Source organism: Rana temporaria, chromosome 2 (genome assembly GCF_905171775.1).
Source record: "Rana temporaria chromosome 2, aRanTem1.1, whole genome shotgun sequence".
NCBI lineage: Eukaryota > Metazoa > Chordata > Amphibia > Anura > Ranidae > Rana > Rana temporaria.
The window spans coordinates 509,667,618-509,680,584 of NC_053490.1; the positions used below are offsets into that span (position 1 = coordinate 509,667,618).

The 12,967-nt window shown below is 45.0% G+C and overlaps 1 protein-coding gene across 2 annotated transcripts in view; it reads right to left on the minus strand.

Annotated features, from left to right (window-relative positions):
• LOC120927944 (phosphatidylinositol glycan anchor biosynthesis class P) overlaps positions 1-12,967 on the minus strand; it is a 68,132-nt gene that overhangs the window by 45,415 nt on the left and 9,750 nt on the right. For both annotated transcript variants that reach the window (XM_040338964.1, XM_040338965.1), the window contains exon 2: positions 10,056-10,171. The gene's annotated coding sequence lies outside the window, so the exon portion shown is untranslated. The remainder of the gene's footprint in view (positions 1-10,055; positions 10,172-12,967) is intronic.

The following is a 12,967-nucleotide window of genomic DNA, read 5'->3' on the forward strand; positions in this document are numbered from 1 at the left end:
CAGCTGAGCTCTCACTTCTTCTTTCTGCAGCCTGTGGTGTCGGGGTCACTTTAGGGATTTAAAGTATAACATGTGTGTTGCTCTGTTGGGAGAAGACTGCACAGGGTTCTGGTAGGCTTGCGCAATAATGATTACATAATTTCAGCAGTTATTAAGAGGAAGCATTGCAGTTACAGTATATCCTATGAGTAATTGCTGCAATGATAAGGGTCAGTAGGATGTGGGATGCCAATTGATCTTCTACTCAATTTGTCTCATACACTTCTTGCTTTATTTTTTCTTTACCCCAACAAAAGTTTGTCCTACACCAAGGGTTTTGAACAAAATTCATGCAAAAATACACCTTTTATTCAATAACTACCGAAAGCGTGTCTGTTCCAGAATGGGAAAACTTGGGGATATAACAAATAGAGGTGTCTTGGTGGGCAGTATATGCAGTAAAAGAGACACAAGGGTATGCCAGCAGGCAGGAGATGATACATTGCAGAGGGGGTAATGCTTATAAGCTGGGGCACTAAGGGCCAGATTCACGTAGGCCGGGCGCAGCGTAACGTAACTGGTTTACGTTACACCGCCGCAATTTTTCCAAGTTAGTGCCCGATCCACAAAGCACTTACCTGGAAATTTGCGGCGGTGTATCGTAAAAACGTCCGGCGCAAGGCAGGCCCAATCGAATGGGGCGAGTCCCATTTAAATTAGGCGCGCTCCCGCGCCGGACGTACTGCGCATGCTCCCGTCGCAAAAGACCCAGGTAAAAAAGACTTGCGCCGGGAAAAATAAAAATAAAAAAAAAATTCAAAAGCGACGCGGGAAAGACGGGTATACTTTTACATGGTGTAGTAAGTTTACACTTTGTAAAAGGTGCCCTATCTTTGCGACGGCAAACTAACACTTGCGGCGACGTAACGACGGGAAAAAGTTTCGTGGATCGCCGTAACTGCTAATTTGCATACCCGACGCTGGTTTACGACGTGAACTCCCCCCAGCGGCGGCCGCGGTACTGCATCCTAAGATCCGACAGTGTAAAACTATTACACCTGCCGGATCTTAGGGATATCTATGCGTAACTGATTCTATGAATCAGTCGCATAGATAGAAACAGGGATACGACGGCGTATCAGCAGATACGCCGTCGTATCCCTTTTGTGAATCTGGCCCTAAGGGATTAACACATCTTCTGTGGCAGCTACCGTATTTATCAGCGTATACCGCACACTTTTCCCCCCTTAAAATCAGGGGAAAATCGTGGGTGCGTGATATACGCCGATACTGCTGTTCCCGGGCGCCGCCGAAATAGACCGAGCCGAGTGTACTGCGCACTTGGCTAGGCTCGGCTCAGCCCGCATCCACGCGAGAGGAGCCGAGACAAGCCGCAGCCTAAGGCCGAGCCGAGTGTACTGCGCACTCGGCTAGGCTCGGCTCTGCCCGCAGCCACGCGAGAGGAGCCAAGAGAAGCCGAGAGGAGCCGAACACACAGGAAATCCAACTCCTCTCGGCAAAGGCGCCAAATCCAAAAGCGGACACTCACAACGCTGGACGGACCCCGCGAGGAAGCCGCAGACGGACACCTCCAAAGCCGCAGACGGACACCTCCAAAGCCACAGACGGAAACCCACAGGGCTCGACGGACCCCGCGCAAGGAAGCCGCAGACGGACACCCACAAGGCTGGACAAACCCCACGTAAGGCCGCAGATGGACGCCGGACAAGGCCGCCGATGGACGCAGGGCAAAAATTTTAGTTTTTATTTTTTTCCTTAAACTACCTTTCTAGGTTTGGGGTGCGCGTTATACGCCGGCGCGCGGTATACCCCTGATAAATACGGTAATCACTGAGAGGTTAATGCACATACACTTCAGGCTGGTAAAATGCACCTCGCTTTAAGGCCTCATTTAAATGGGTGTGCCAATCTGTTCTCCTATGAGAAGGGCTGTCTTCACCTGTGTGGGATGCACAGGTGTCCCATGCAGCCTGTTGAAATCAATGACAGGAGGCCAGCTGCACAGACCTGCATGGATCTCCAAGCACATCCCAGGGAACATCTGTGTGGATCTGATGCACAGATCAGAACGCAGACAGACTAGGAACTGATCTATGCATCAGATGTAAGATGTAAGAAACACCTGCGCTAATACAATATGCTACCCATACAGCACACCAATGAAAAGAGCTCCTGGGTGCCCGATCCACAGCCGTTTCACATATATATATATATATAGTACATATATAGAAAGAGGATCTGCACACCAAGAGTTGCTCTTTAAAAGAATCTTCATCTTTATTCAAAAACCACAGTCCACAACCACAAATAAAAAATAGTTGACGCGCTTCAGCCCATGAGGCCTTATGCCGCGTACACACGATCATTTTTCAGCATGTAGAAAAAACGTTTTTTCCAACTTCATCATTAAAACGACGTTGCCCACACACCATTGTTTAAAAAAAAAGCGTGGTGACGTACAACACGTACGACGGCACTATAAAGTTCCATGCGGATGACGCCACCCTTGGGGCTGCTTTAGCTGATTCCATGTTAGTAAAAGACGATTTACGCTTTTCTGTCTGTTACAGAGTGATGAATGTGCTATCTCCATTACGAATGGTAGTTTTACCAGAACGAGCGCTCCCGTCTCATAACTTGCTTCTGAGCATGCGCGGGTTTTTCACGTCGTTTTAGCCCACACACGATAATTTTTTACAACCTGAAAAACGACATTATTTAAAACGTCGTTAAAAAAAGGCAGCATGTTCGAATTTTTTTTTTTCGTTTTTCAGAACCCGAAAAATTATGTGAAGCCCACACACGATCATTTTAAATGACATGTTTTTAAAACAAAGTTTTTTTCATGCCAAAAAATGATCGTGTGTATGCGGCATTAGTCATAACTAGCTAACAGTTATGACTAAGGCCTCATAGGTTGAAACACGTCAACTATTTTTTACCTGTGGACTGTGGTTTCTGAATAAAGATGAAGATTTTTTTTTTAAAGAGCAACTCTTGGTGTGCGGATCATCTTTCTATATATGTAACACCTGTGCTACCTGAGCGGGTGAAGACAATCCTTCTCATGGGTGTCTGGATCAGAATGTCCATGTGAATTAGGCCTAAAATTGTGCTTTAAAACAAAATGGCACACTGTAAAGCCCTGTACACACGATCGAAATTCCGATGGTCTAAAAACCGATGGATTTTTTTATTGGAAATCCGATGAAGCTGACTTTCATCAGTCTTGCATACACACTATCAGACTAAATTCCGACCGTCCAAAACGCGGTGACATAACCAGGGCTCAAGTCTTGCGGGAACGCGTGGGAACGGAGTCCCTGCACTTTTTTCACAGCAAGAACGCAGTTCCCTTTGCAGGACTAGAGCAGCCGAGCCAATGCCGAGAGATGCCCAGCTCGAGTCACTGTCAGGGGCAGGCGAACCTTAGTAATCCTTTATGTTACTGGCCGATTCCTGTATATGGATTAATCGGGTATTCCGTCCTCGATGCCACAATGTCTCCTGGGAGCTTTTGTCATTGTTCCCAGGAGACATTGCGGAGGTCTGCCGCGAGTTATCGCGGGATTTGGATAGAACTTGCTTAACCACTTAAGGACCGGACCAATGTGCTGCTAAATGACCCAAGGGGTTTTTACAATTCGGCACTGCGTCGCTTTAACAGACAATTGCGCGGTCGTGCGACGTGGCTCCCAAACAAAATTGGCGTCCTTTTTTCCCCACAAATAGAGCTTTCTTTTGGTGGTATTTGATCACCTCTGCGTTTTTTTTTTTTTGCGCTATAAACAAAAATAGAGCGACAATTTTGAAAAAAATGCAATATTTTTTACTTTTTGCTATAATAAATATCCCCCAAAAACATATATAACATTTTTTTTTCCTCAGTTTAGGCCGATACGTATTCTTCTACTTATTTTTGGTAAAAAAAAAATCGCAATGATCGTTTATCGGTTGGTTTGCACAAAATTTATAGCGTTTACAAAATAGGGGATAGTTTTATTGCATTTTTATTATTTATTTATTTTTTTACTACTAATGGCGGCGATCAGCGTTTTTTTTCGTGACTGCGACATTATGGCGGACACTTCGGACAATTTTGACACATTTTTGGGACAATTGTCATTTTCACAGCAAAAAATGCATTTAAATTGCATTGTTTATTGTGAAAATTACAGTTGCAGTTTGGGAGTTAACCACAGGTGGCGCTGTAGGATTTAGTGTTCACCTAGTGTGTGTTTACAACTGCAGGGGGGTGTGGCTGTAGGACTGACGTCATCGATCGAGTCTCCCTATAAAAGGGATCACTCGATCGATGCGCCGCCACAGTTAAGCACGGGGAAGCCGTGTTTACATACGGCTCTCCCCGTTCTTCAGCTCCGGGGAGTGATCGCGACGGAGCGGCTATAAACGAATAGCCGCGCTGTTGTCCCGGATCGCTCCCCGAGAGAATCCGACCGCCGCATGTAGCGGGGGGGGGGGGGGGGTCCCGATCGGACCCCCGACCCGCGGAAAGGCAGGGACGTACAGGTACAAGAATGTGCCTGTACGTGCCATTCTGCCAACGTAAATGTACATGCGGCGGTCGGGAAGCGGTTAAAGTTCTTTCTAAATCCCACGATAACTCGCGGCAGACCTCCGCAATGTCTCCTGGGAACAATGACAAAAGCTCCCAGGAGACATTGCGGCATCGAGGAAGTGACGGAATACCCGCACACTACCCGATGAATCCATATACAGGAAGCGCCCAGTAACATAAAGGATTACTAAGGTACAGTGGATCAAAAAACAAAAACAAACAAGCGGCGGTTTAGTAAATATGCATATGAGCGTATCTTTTTTTTTTTTTTTTTTGGTGGGGGAGTGGATCTTGGGTGGGAGTTCCCACACTTTTTTCCCCTGGACTTGACCCCTGGACGTAAAACACTAAGGCCGGGTACTCACGACCAAACATGTACGATGAAAGCGGTCCGTCGGACCGTTTTCACCGTACATGCCTGCCAGAGGGCTTCTGTACGATGGTTGTACACACCATCGTACAGAAGTCCACGCGTAAACAATACGCGGGGCGTGTCCGCGTCGTCGCCGCGACGATGACGCGGCGATGACGCGGGCGGGCCTGCCATACTGACGACCGTACATGTCCGAGCGGGCAGGATTCCAGCGGACGGTTTTAAAACACGTCCACGAATATTTGCCCGCTGGGAAAAGGCCCGGCGGGCAAATGTTTGCTGGAATTCGGCCCGCTCGCGCCTACACACGACCAAACATGTATGCTGAAACTGGTCCGCGGACCAGTTTCAGCATACATGTTTGGTCGTGTGTACGGGGCCTAAGACGTGCTGAGAAAAATGAAGTTCAATGCTTCCGAGCATGCGTCGACTTGATTCTGAGCTTGCGTGGATTGTTTTCAGATAAAATTCCACACAGACGATCGTTTTTTATGATCGTGTGCACACGGCATAAGTGTTGAAATACATGCAGTGACACGCTTTACTGAAAATACATAGTAATGAACGATCCCTAATGTCCCTGCCTGGGCTATGCAGTCCAGGAATGTATACAGATAGCAAACAGTGAGATGCTAATCACTGATATGGTTAACACCTAAAAGTGATGACCGTTTGCAATCAGTGTCTTTTCAAATGCAAATTGGAATTGGAGAACGGGATCTCCAAACTGTAAAAATATGATGTCCGCCCTTTCTCTGCTCTGACTGACAGTTTCCATCTCAAATCAACAAACATGTTTTTTCTAATTTTTCTAAATTTCACATCCACTGATTAAATGCTTGAAAGCTTAAAAATGACTATTGAAACATTTATTAAAGGCAAAGACCTACATATTTGGACACCGTTCACACCATGCAGGTGCGAAGAAGCATTCGATGTAGGGCAGCTCTTTTATTTCTGACGACTGCCCTAAGTGCGAGTAACGCACAAAAGCCCCTGACTTTTGTAAAATTGCACTGCTGCATTATACGTTTTGGCATGCCCAAAAAAGCGCACGTTAGCAGATGCGTAGGGGTGCCAATAAGAATTAATGTCACTGCCGTGTGTCTGCAAAATGGCAGAACTTTTACCTAGATTCAGGTACGTTGCCGCAACTTTACGGCGGCGTAGCTTAAGGCATTTAAGCTACGCCGCCGTAAGTTAGCGAGGCAAGTACATGATTCACAATGTACTTGCCTGCTATGTTACGGCGGCATAGCCTAAAGCGGGCGGGCGTAAGGGCGCCGAATTCAAATGTGTGTAAGGGGGGCGTGTTTTATGTTAATAAGGCTTGACCTTACGTTTTTGACGTTCTTTTTTACTGCGCATGCGCCGGGCGCCTACATTTCCCAGTGTGCATTGCGGCTAAGTACGCCGCACAGGCCTATTGATTTTGACGTGGACGTAAACAACGTAAATCCCGATTCACGGACGACTTACGCAAACGACATAAAAATTTCGAATTGCGACGCGGGAACGGCGGCCATACTTAACATTACTATTCCATGTAGGGCTAAGCTCTAACTTTAGGCGGCCTAACTCTAACGTAAACGGCGTAAAAGTACTGCGTCGGCCGGGCGTACGTTCGTGAATCGGGGTATCTACTCATTTACATATTCTACACCGACCGCAATGGAAGCGCCACCTAGCGGCCATCAGAAATATTGCAATCTAAGATAGGACGGCGCAAGCCATCGTAACTTAGATATGTTTAAGTGCATCTCTGTTTGGGCATACGCTTAAAAACATAAGTCGGCAAAGATTCTGAGTTAGGTCGGCTGATAAGCCGGCCTAACTCTTAATGAATCTACCTAAGTATCTGTGCATATCAGAAAAATGCACAAATTTGTTTCCTATGCACAAAAACATAGCCTAAGGCCTCATTCTCAAGGACATGCTTAAGTGTACTCTCATGCAAGGGCCATATTTGCCCAAATAGAGATGCACAGGTCATTCATCTCTGTACAGGCTGTCCCATGCATGTCAACTGGGTTGCAGCGGCAGCACTGGCACAGCCGTTGCTCCCAATTTGGCATCCATGTGGGTGGGTGTCCCCAGACGCACACCGTCTGCATTCAAGGACAAGCACCCGCACGGCTGTCACATTGGTAGCAGTGGTTGTAAAGCCTTAGTGTAAAAAAAAAAAATGACAAAGGCATAATGAGCTAGTATGCATAGCATACTAGCTCATTATGAATTACTTACCTTAGATCGAGGCCCCTGCAGCCAACCTCGTACAGCGCTATGGCGTCCGGCATCGCTCCCGGGGGTTACTACTGGATATCGTGGCTCCGTTGCTGTGATTGGCCGGAGCCGCGATGACGTCACTCCTGCGCATGTTCACGGGAGCCACCGGTAATGGCACACAGACTGAAGCAACTGCACAGTTTTTCCCAGTGCGCATGTGCCAATGACATCGGCACATGCAGAGGACAGGGGATATATCCTAAACCGTGTAGGTTTAGGAGATATCCTGGGTAGCTACAGGTAAGCCTTATTATAGGCATACCTGTAGCATAAAGTGATCTATAAAGGTTTACAACCACTTTAAAGTGGTTATAAACGCTAAGGCCTCGTACACACGATAGGTTAACCAGAGGACAACGGTCTGACATCGGTCAAAACCGATCGTGTGTGGGCCCCATAGGTTATTTATCTATAGGTTAAAAAAAAGCCAACTTGCTTTAAAATTAACCTATGGATTCCTAACCGATAGGTCAAAACCGATCGTTAGTAGGCACGACCATTGGTTAAAAATCCACGCATGCTCAGAATCAAGTCGACGCATGCTTGGAAGCATTGAATTTCTTTTTTTTCAGCACGTCGTGGAAAAAGAGGAAGAGGAGTAAAGATGGACGCAGCCACCAGCGGGGACATCGGGGGGGCTTCGTTTGCAGGTAAGTGCAACATAATGGGCAAGTATGCAATGCATACTAGCCTATTATGCTTTTAATTTGCAGGGGGAAAAAGGGACTAAAACCCATTAGGGTTTACTTCCTCTTTAAAGTCAACTTTAAATTATTTCTTGGCAGGCTGCCACACATGAATGAGGCTCTTCATTGAGCTGTTTGGTACCTTCTTCCATTCCCCATCAGAGCCGGTCAGGCAAGCTCTTTTATCTTCCCTTCCCCCCCTTTTTTCCATCTCTACCTCATGGTGATTTGGATGTCCCATACCTCCCAAGTGTTTTCATCACGGGATGTATTTCAAAAATATATAATTTTGCCTAGAATGACTTTTGAAATTAAATCTACTATAATGTTTGATCTGTATTTTCATCATGTAATAAGTGAATATGTATGCACATGATGTATAAATATCTGCAAGCTTGTGTATTCATTTCAATGTACCTCCCAGTACCAACAGGATCTCCTGAGGAAGCCAACAGCGAAACGCGTAGTGATCCATTGGTGCTGGCGTTGTGATCCTGTCAGCTGGCCGTTAGATAGAAGATTACTGTTATGACAGCATATTCAATATTCCTAAGGCCACCCGTACAGGTTTCTTTGTCCAGTCATATCAGTCTTATATGGGAGAATGTACATACTATGGCATACCCATGTATTCACCTTTGCTACATGTTTTTATAATGATATTTAATAAATTTTGATATTTTAAATTTACCCTTGAGTACTTTTCCTTCCCTACTGGGATTATAGTGGCAGCCTTAAAAGTCCGCTTTTCAATTTCTTCTTTATTCTGTTTACATAATTGGATGTGGTGCCACGCATTGTGGTTTCTGTCTCCATTATCTCTTTAACGAGGTTGTACAGAAGTCAATCTACCGATGGATTTCTGTACAATCGCCCTGTCGGATTTTCCCTGTTAGATCAGTACTGCGGGCTGTAGCCTGCAATGCTGATCAGTCTATTCTGATAGCCAGGTTAGAATGTCAGAATATAATAGCTCAGCGGGGAGGATTCCTCCAACCACCCTGAGAGTGCGGATTTGAGTAAGTTTTGTTCCTCTTTTTTTTATTCTATCCAACAAACCGTATGCAAGGTAAGTAAGGCCATTGACAATACTATACAATGTAAAGATACAGTGTGGGAAAATGTTATAAAGCTCTAATGCATATACAGTAAAACCTCTGATGCCCCCATGTTGTTAAGCGCTGCGCAAACTGTTAGCGCTATATAAATCCTGTATAATATATATATATATATATATATATATATATATATATATATATATATGTATATATTAAGGCTGTGCAAATGAACTTTTAATTAATCGATTAATCTTTAATTTTTTTGATCGATTAAAATTCTTTTGATTGGTACTCACCTCTCCGCTGGCTTCTGGGCCTTCAGAGAGTTCTGTCGGAGATCCAGTAACGTCACGGACAACGGCGGGGGTTGCCGTGTCCATCTGAAGGGCTCCTTTGCTGTGCCTTCATATCTGCATGCAGGCGGGATCTTACTATCTGCCACACGCAAGGGCTGTTACACTTCCCTCTATCACTTCCCTCTATCAACCTGGGATTCTACAGCCATCCACTGGGAGTTGTGATAGTTCCCTTCATGTGACATCTACATGCCGACGGACTAATGTTAACCTCTCCTCATCTGGATTCAGCAGTGGTATCGTTGTACACATTTTTATACCAGTATCATACTTAGCTACATGTTTTTATGACTGCTTTTGGTACCATTTGGTATTACTCGCACCATTTTTACAGTTTATGTAGCTACATCGACTTTATCTCCAGTGCAATATTTATTTTGTTACCTACTTGAAGACTATAAAAGTTTTAATGCTATTCCCATCGAGCGCTGCCTTTGTGTGTTTTTTGTATCCTGCTATCCATTTTTCCAGTGGTTGGTAGCTGTACTGGGAGTCAGCCTGCAAGGAGATCAGCTAAAAGTAGTTGGATCTGTATGTGCGTTATAATTAATCGAAATTAGTCGATTAATCGATAAAAAAAAAAACTATTAATCGAACAGAAACATTTTGATCAGTAACAGCCCTAATATATATATATATATATATATATATATATATATATATATATATATATATAAAATAAATGTGCTTTTGGTATATGTGTTCTTATTGGGTTACCTTATGAATTAGTCTTCTTTATATCCTAGCTTGAGGGATGGAATGTATCGAACAAATCACAAGGGAGCTCCAGGGATGATTCAACATCTAGACATCCTGGGAGAGGCACAGAGGACCTGCACACATGGAATATAAATACAAAAAGAAGTAACCTCACAATCAGCCATTTTACAAATGTTTGACAGTACTTTTACATAGCAAATTATTTTTTCTCCCAGAGTTTATCTTTAACCCTTTTGCTGCCAGGGGTTTTTTTTGGTTTATTTTGCACAATGCTTCAACCCTAAATTTTAGACTCAAAGATTATATATTTTCAAAATATTATATATTTTCAGAAAGCAGAGTCCCTGAAACACAATGGTGGTAGTTCCAATCTCAAGCTCAAAATTTCAGTAAAAAAATACAATAATGTTAATTTTAGGGAACACAAATATTACCCAAATTTGTAAAATATAAAAGATGAATCGGCTTCTTCTAAGCTCCTAAATCCCAGATCTGGAGAATTAGTTAGGACCCCAATTCCTTTCCGAGTCGCTGTAACCAGAACATATGTAGCAACAATTTTATTTTCTGCACTTTTTTTTCTTCAAATATGATGACAGTAGACAGTGGCCCAGATTCAGGTAGAATCGCGCAATATTTGCGTAGGCAAAGAGCAAAAATTTTTCTCTGCGCCCACGCAAATATTGCGCTTTGCCCACGATTCACGGAGCAGTTGCGCGGGCGATATGCTAAATAGCCCTGCGTAAGGGCGCCTAATGTAAATGATCCCGCCGGGGGCGGGAATCATTTAAATTAGGCGCGCTCCCACGCCGAGCGAACAGCACATGCTCCGTCGGGAAACTTTCCCGACGTGCATTGCGGCAAATGACGTCGCAAGGACGTCATTTGCTTCTAAGTGAACGTGAATGGCGTCCAGCGCCATTCACGGTTCACTTACGTAAACAACATGAAATTTAAATTTCACGAGCGGGAAGCGCAGCTATACTTTAGCATTGGCTGCGCCTGCTATTAGCAGGAGCAGCCTTATGCTAAAGTGGCCGTACGGAAACTCCGTACCTTGCGTGCGCAGGGCACGCGCAACTTTTGTGAATCGGTGGTAGTATGCAATTTGCATACTATACGCCGATCACAATGGCCGCGCCCCCTAGCGGCCAACGCAAGAATGCAGCCTGGGATGTGAAGGCATAAGGAGGCTTATGTCTGTCACATCCTAGGCTGCATTCGGTGTAACGAGGTTCCTGAATCAGGAGCACTCGTTACACCGGAGCAAGTAAGCCCTTGCGCCGCGCAACCTATGGTTGCGCGGGCGCAAGTGCTTCTTGAATCTGGGCCAGTGAATGTATTTTTTATTTCTGGTCATAGTTCTATTAGTTTAGCTGTTTCCTCTACTGCCCATGGATTGCAATATATACAGCTGCATTGTCAAAACAACATTTTGAGCTTCAATGTTCTGTAACATTATGTGTTAGCCCCCGTTCACACGGGCTGTCCAATCAGGTCCCCCTGTTTGGACGCTTCATTCACACCTATCAAGTGGCAGATGTCAGCGGCGACATGTTAACTGACATCTGTCGCTATTCGATCTGATTCTGTCTGCCAAATCCAGACAGGTGGTGGTCCTAATTTCCATATGCCTGGCAGATCGGATCAGGGGAAAACAGACAGGTGGTCCCCATAGAGGAGAGTGGGACTCTGTCCATCTCCGGCCTGCATAGTGAGTGGAGATGGACCCGTCGTGTGCCTGCTCAGCGGGGATCCCCATCTTGCTACACGTACCCACACTGGGTAGTTCTCAGCGGGTTGACAGACAATCATGGTGGCAGGGGTGAACACAAAGAAGATAAGTAACAGCAGTGAAGGGAGCTCTCTATCATGGGAACCGGATACTTTTTCCAGAACAGGTGTTTCGTCAGATTAGGCGACCTGTCAGAACTTGTAACAAAATTGACGTTCCATCGCCGCCATCTTGCTACACCCCGCACTCGTCCACAGTAAGGATACAGTGAGTAGGCAGCAAGCGGACATCTTGTTACACCCACCGGAGTTTTGCATTTCACACTTATTTTTAACAGTAACCTGAGCTTATATAGTGAATTCAGTTTTAAAAATCCGTCTGACTGTTTAGATGTTGAATTTCAAAAGCAGCGGCAGGTTTTCTAATCTGACAAAACACTGCTGCTTTACAATTCAACATCAAAACAGTCTGACGGATTTCAAAATACTGAATTTCACTATATAAGCTGAGTTTACTGTTAAAAAGAAGCGTGCAATGCAAGACTCTGGTGGGTGTAACAAGATGTCCACTTGCTGCCTACTCACTGTATCCTAACTGTGGAAGAGTGTGGGGTGTAGCAAGATGGCGGCGATGGAATGTCACTTCTGTTACAATTTCTGACGGGTCCCCTAATCTGACGAAACCCCTGTTCTGGAAAAAGGTATCCAGTTCCCATGATAGAGAGCTCCCTTTACTGCTGTTACTTATCTTCTTTGTGTCCACCCCTGCCACCATGATTGTCTGTCAAATCCCTAAGAAACTACCCAGTGTGGGTGTGTGTATCGCTCTATCCCAACTCCCACTACGCATTGCTGTCTACTGGAATAGCCACACACCAGAGAATAAGTGTAGTCACATGGGGGCCATCCCTCAACCCCGTGGATGCTCCGACTTGGATCCTACGCAGAGCTTTATCTTGGCCCTCTTCTGGATAAAAGGAGTGGTGACAGTGTGCATTTTACTACATTAAAACACACAGGTCCCGCATGTTTCTCTCTTTTCAATGCCATTTGTTCATGCTACTCTTCTAGCTGGTTCTCTTTCTTCTCATCCTCCCTTTCTTCGTTCTTTATGGCTTGGGCCCACAGGCTTGGTCCTGTTGGTCATGGACACATGATGCGCTGTTTATTTTACA